The sequence below is a fragment of the Mus pahari genome, chromosome 4 (genome assembly GCF_900095145.1).
Source record: "Mus pahari chromosome 4, PAHARI_EIJ_v1.1, whole genome shotgun sequence".
Classification (NCBI taxonomy): domain Eukaryota; kingdom Metazoa; phylum Chordata; class Mammalia; order Rodentia; family Muridae; genus Mus; species Mus pahari.
The window spans coordinates 59,906,659-59,913,241 of NC_034593.1; the positions used below are offsets into that span (position 1 = coordinate 59,906,659).

General features: G+C 42.5%; 1 pseudogene; it reads right to left on the reverse strand.

The window, feature by feature from the left end:
• The window catches only part of LOC110320801, a 74,496-nt pseudogene extending 72,640 nt beyond the window's left edge, over positions 1 to 1,856 (reverse strand).
• Positions 1,857 to 6,583: the final 4,727 nt, after the last annotated feature.

The window sequence follows — 6,583 nt, forward strand, 5'->3', positions numbered from 1 at the left end:
TCTTCTTCTTCTTCTTCTTCTTCTTCTTCTTCTTCTTCTTCTTCTTCTTCTTCTCCTTTTCTCTTTGTAGTCACTCTCACTCCTGCTTTTTGAAGTCTCAGAGGAAGAGGAGGAGGAGGACAGAAGGAGGAGGAGAGGGGAAGGAGAGGGAGGATAGGGAGGAGGGAAGGAGAGGAGGAGGAGGAGGAGGGGGAGGAGGGGGAAAAAGAGGAGGATGAGGAAGAGGATGGGAAGAAGGAAAGGGCAAAGAGGAGGAGGAGGGGGAAATAGGAGGAGGGGAGGATTTTTGGTATGTTTACTTTTTTGTAACTTTCAAGTCCATCCAATTTCTGGAGAAGCTTCTGTTTTGGGTTGTCAGCAACTTTTAGAATTCCACTTCTAAAGGGTCTTCTTCACCATCACTTGCAACATGGTCCTGTGATGAATCATTTGTGGTCAAGTTTCCCCTAGTACATTTTGTTCCAATGCAAGCCCATTGTTTCACGTCTCTGCTATGAGCTCTGAGGGGTGCATCAATGGCCCTGAGCTGTTATTAGGAACTGAATTTGCACTGATTCAAGAAAGATAAAACAAGGGCCATTCTCCATTTGAATTTGCATGACCCCACTTGTGGCATTTGTTATGCCTTACATTTTGCACCTGAATACCAATGGGCTGATCTCTGGGGTTCATGTCAATATCTTTGGCATATTTTTCTCTCTGAGTGTCTTTCTGTCATTCCAATTTGTATTCTACTTCTCTTTCTTCCTTCTCTGTTTTCTTTTTTAACTCCCAGTGGGGCCTCATGCATGACATTTGGGCCATTCTTCATGTGTTCATCTCCCATAAGCAATAGTTCCAAAGGCTTAGTCCACTATCATCATTCTGGGAGCATGGTGGTAGGCAGGCACGGTGCTAGAGACATAGCTGAGATGCACAGCCAGAATGAAAAGGCATTTCTGATGAGATAGGCTAAAGAGCTAGCTCTCTGGATGACTCCTTGGTACCGAAGAGGCCACAGTACAGACTCAGACATCAAGTTGTTTGGCAATTCTCGGTTAGAATAAAGAGCATGCTTATTCATATTTCTGTTGTTTTTTTCTTTTCGGAGATAAGGCGCCTATAGCTGGTCTTGAACCGACTGTAGCCCAGGTGTACCTAATGTGCATCTCTCCCAAGTCAGCCTCTTGAGTACTGGGGTGACAGCCATGGTCCACCACAGCTGGCTTATTCAAATTGCTTAGATTGATGTGGAGTAATGTAAGCTCTCATGAGAGATTAGCCTTGATTTTCCTGTGTTCCTGGTATTGAGACAATGCTGAGATAGCTCTGTCCAGTGGAAATACAACATAACCCATAGATATGAGCCTCATATATAATTTTAAAGTTTCAAGCAGCCACTTAAAAAGCAATAAGAACAAACAGGTATAATTAACTTAATTGTATATCTTATTTGACTCAATGTATTGTAAAAAATATTATTTTAACATATAACCAATATAAAATTATTGATTTTTAAATTTTGTGATAATCTTTATAAATTTGTGTGTACTTTGTATTTAGAACACATCCCAGTTAAGACTAACAATACTGCAAGTGTTCCTGTGGCTAGTGGCAAGTGCTTTGGAGAACATAGGGACAGAAGATAATAGATGCTCATTAAATGTTTTAGAGAAGAAAGCTGTGCCGATGACCAAAAGACCTCTGGGCCCTCAGGCCTTTAAGATGCCATCTTTCTGGTGCTCTTTCCCACTTTACACTAGGGGAGAAGCAGAAGAGGCACTTGGCCTCCCTGCTCTCCTGGATCCTCCTATCTTGTCTCCCTATATCCTGTCTTGTTCCTCTGTAACCGTGCTTACAGGACATACAGTGTGCATATCGCTAAACTTCAAAGCTTACAGAGACCTCCCCTTTTTCTGTGTTTTTTTTCCCTTCAACACCGAGATAAAGTCCAAATCCCTTTGTACCCACCCTTTGTATGTTAACCTTGTTAGCATGCCTAACTTGTCTCCTGAGCCTAGATCCAGTGCTTTGCATTGGCATATCCCAAATCTACATCATCTGCGAACAGTTGAGATGCATGAAAAGGCCAGTTCTGTTGTTCCAGAGCTGCAGGATTGCTATGATATGGGGGCAGCAACAGGATAGTTGGGAGGAGTTGTAATGAGGATCCAATATTGATGGTGTCACAGAAGCCAGAGATCTTAAACGAGACCATTGACCCACTGCAACGAACATTTGCAAGTGAAGATGCGAGGACAGCAGGATATTCTGTGGGACACACAGTGACATTCTTCCATGGTGAGATGTTCTCTATGCTTTGTTGTTTGTTGTTGTTGTTGGTGGTGGTGGTGGTGGTGGTGTTGATGGTGTGTGTGTGTGAGAGAGTGTGTGAGGGTGTGTGCATGTATGTGTGTGTGAGTGAGTGTGTGTATGTCTGCGTGAGTGTATGTGTGTGTGTGAATGTGTGTGTGTGTGTGTGTGTGTGTGTGTGTGTGTGTGTGTTATTTTGGGGAGGAGGTTGCCAGGGCAGAGTCTGGATATGAGTGGATGGGGAGATAAGCGGGACTGGGTACATGATGTGAAATCCACAAAGAATCAATTAAAAGATTTAAAAATGATGTGATAGATTAAAGTTTAAGTAGCTTTCTAGACTTTCTCTTATTATGCCAACGTTTGATAGTCCCTCTCTGCAGACCCTGTAAATATGGGGAAGGACTCCAAGGGGGATGGACTGCTCCTGCTTCTCTTCCTTCAGCAGAGAGACATTTGGTTTTGTAAACGTGTAAACACCTCGTCCTTGAGTACTGAGGGTTCCTCCCAACTCTCTTAGCAGTCAATTAAGATGATCAACGACAGTAATTATATTCAGCCAACACTTTAACTTCACATTGGTTCTGGGCGTCATCGTGGAATCACCAGAGTGCTTTCTCGAGTCCAACTGTTTCATAAGCACCCTCCTTTGCCACCAGGCTTAGTGCTAGGATCTCTCAGGACAGGGTCAGGATCATATACTGCAGACAGGCATCTCAGTCAACTCTGACATTTCATCCGTGTTAAGCATTACTGAGCTAGGATAAGACAAGCAAATGAGCCTGAAATCAAGGGAACTGCAGATTATAATGAGTGGCTTCTTTACTAAGGCCAGGCACAGTAACTAAGGGCAGTGAGGTTTGCTACTTCGGGAGCACAATTTAGAAATACCGTTAGCCAGGGAAGGGATGGGCAGCTAATGCACATGGCTAGGGCGGTTCACATCAGAAGCACTAGATTTTATTTGTTTCCGTGGAACTCATAATCTTAACTTTTTATTGTTGCACAGTTGCCAAAAATGATTTTATAATGCTAATAAAAGTCTGATATATGTATATGACAACATGTTTACTGTTCATCACTTCTATTAAAGGTTATCATTCTCAAACGCCTATTGACAAGGACAAACTAACACAGTCACATCCCATCTTCCGTCTTCCACTGACCACAGGGCTGATCTTACCGAGCAGGGTTTGGGTATTTAGAGTAGGGCTTGAGATAGACATAGGTTTTACGTTTTGTTTTGTTTTGTTTTTTCATTTTATGTTCAATAAACTGGCACTTACTCTTGTTAGAGCAGAGGAGAAAAAGATCCAGACCCCAAGCCTCATGGTACTTTACAAAGCAGTAAACAGGATGACCAATGACAAAAAATGTGACAGTGACTGTGGGGCTGGGTGAAGAGCGGTGAAAGTTATTGAGGGCTGAGCATGCTCTGGATGGAAAATGTTCCAGATGAAGCAGTGTGGGCAAGGGCTCTGTGCTAATTACTGCTCTCATCATGAGGTGACCAGATAGATGCCAGAGACCACCTCAGAGAGGAGATTTAGTTCAGTTCTTGGTTTTAGTCTGTCACAATGAAGAAGTCATGGCAGACTTCGTAGTGGAGGAGGCAGGAGGAGGCGGGAGCTTCTCATATTTCGGTGAATTGTGAAGTAGAGAGCTGGGCTGGAAGAGGAGCTAGCCTCCATCTCTCAAAAGTGCAATCCTAGTGGCTTATGTCTGCCAACTAGGTTCCATGTCCCCAAACAGTACCATCAGCTGTTCATAAGTTCTGGGGGTGGGGGACATTTCAGACCCAACTCCTAACAGGCTCTGAGGCAAGAAGACATTTGGCATGCCTATGAATTCCCCAGCCTGTGGTTGGAGTGGAAAGGAACAGGAAGAGTGTGGTAGATGAGGCCAAAGAACTGACAAGGTGCCTGGACAATCTGGGAGGCTCCAGCTTTGAGTTAGCTTTACTCTGAGTGAGAAGTACTGCACACCTTTGATCGACATGTAAGACACATCACTTAATTTAAAAGGATAATCCCAGTGCTGCATAGAACTACATTCTCCAGGGACCAGGGTAAAACAGGGAGTCCCCTAGGGAATTGTTGCTGTTTCCTACAAGTGTCTTGGACCAGAGGAGCAGGAGTGGAGGTAATGAGAAAAGATTGGATCCTTGAAAAGTGTTCAGGTTAGAGCCAAGAGGACTTTGTGAATTTTGTGTTGATATAATAAAAAGATCAAGAATGGGTCGGGCTTCTGGGCTAAGCATCAGGACCACCACAGGGTGGTTGATGATGAAGGTCAGGAGGACCGCAGGGTGGTTGATGATGAAGGTCAGGAGGACCTCAAGGTGGTTCATGATGAGGGTCAGGAGGACAGCAGGGTGGTTGATGACGAAGGTCAGGAGGACCGCAGGGTGGTTCCTGATGAAGGTCAGGAATACTGGACCATTGAAACTGTGTCAGCCCAGAGATCCTTCTTCAGAATCACATCACTTTTGACTCAGGTCAGGCATCGACCTTTGCTCCTCATCTTTTTTTGGGTAGAAGATATTAATGCTCTCCGAAACTTTCTTTCCAGTATAATCTTTTTTTTTTTTTTTACAAAGAAAACTCGTGCAATATTTTCTGAAAGTTTGGGTAAATAATTTCTTAACCCCAACTTATCTGTGTGTGTGTGTGTGTGTGTGTGTGTGTGTGTGTGTGTGTAGTTGCATTTCATTTTTTCTTCTTTAAACCAAGGAACTGGAGTAATTTCTTTCTAAAGCTTTTACTATTTAATATTTTATCGTATTTTAATTTGCACATAAGCATATATATTGGTGATTGACTACAGATCAACCAGGTTAAAGCTTTTCCCTGGTTTCATTTCTGACCTCAGTGATTTTGCCAAGACTTATTTAGCTATAAAGCTATCTGCTGTTCCAGAACTCTCAGTGAACAAACACCAGGGGCCCAGGAGCAGATAGGAACAGAAAGGCATTTTTGTTGGGAGCTGTTCCTGAGGTGGCTATTCCTATAATAGCTTGTTCTGTATGAGAAGGACCATGAATTCTGGAGTCAGATCTGAGTGTCAGCTGAGTCCTCATGTTGTTGAGTCCTTGTGACAACAATTTAACTGCCCCATGCTTCTGTTTCAGTCTTCTATAAATACTAACAATGCATGAATCTGAGCTATGACACTAGATGCCTTATGGCTGTCAATAGATATTTTACTAATGTGGATGTCTAAATCTCTCTTTTCCTAAGAAACTAGCCTGGGGGCTCAAGGGACAAAGTTCATGGAGTGGTCACTGGGAAGCTATGTAGATGAAAAGACAGCAACTGAGATCAGGGTGAGGCTCCTCGAAGCCAAGGGCCTTGTGTTAGGAAGGATAAGAATTTATATCCTCATAGAAATTGCGAGTTCAATTTTGTCCAGCCCTTTTAACCAGGATTTTTCAGGAAGGGAGGTGGATATCACCTGTGTTGAGAACAGAAGTCTATAAAGGACATTTTATGGTTAGACTGTACAGTGCTGAAATGGATATTCTGTGTGAGTCAGAAAAATATCATGGCTGACAGCAAACATAAAGAAGACCATGGAAGACGCAGCACAAAATGGCTGACACTGGATATCTGGGGAATCCAAAGATAAGCAGTGGTGTAACCTGTTGCATCACTTTTCTTACAGAGTGCTGCTTGTATGTGGTTCTGTATAAGTATGGCCTTGAGATCCATCAGGAGTCTTGATCTGAGCCTTTGCGTTCACAATCCCGGGTGTGTTTGCTTGTAGGCACACATGCCTACCACTGTGTGGCCTGTGTGCGGGGCCGTGGGCCTCACATCTTGCTCACTGTGATGCTTCAAAGAGCCCCCCACGTGAGAATAAATATGGTCACTCGACTGAATGGTGTTCAGGGAAGAAATTCTAGCAAACACACTTAGAAAAAAAAGAAACTCAGCTTTACTCTAGTAGCTTATTACTAGAATTAGACATTTTTATCCTTTCTGTACATAACAATGGAATATCATTTATGGTCTACAAAACTGTGGTCACACTGTTTTATGTCATATTCTATGAAAATATTTGTAAACATTTCCCAAATTTTATATACTTTTCTATTTTAATGGCCACATAGTAAATTTTCAGTATAGATATCATCATCTTTATAGTGAACTAATTTCATAACATTGGATACTTAGGTATTCTTACAACATTTTGTAACTACGAATAACGTTATGTGAATGTCCTTGCAATAAAATTTTATTAGCATCTCCACCTCAATGCCTAAGTTTTTCCCCCCTTTTAGAAATGATTT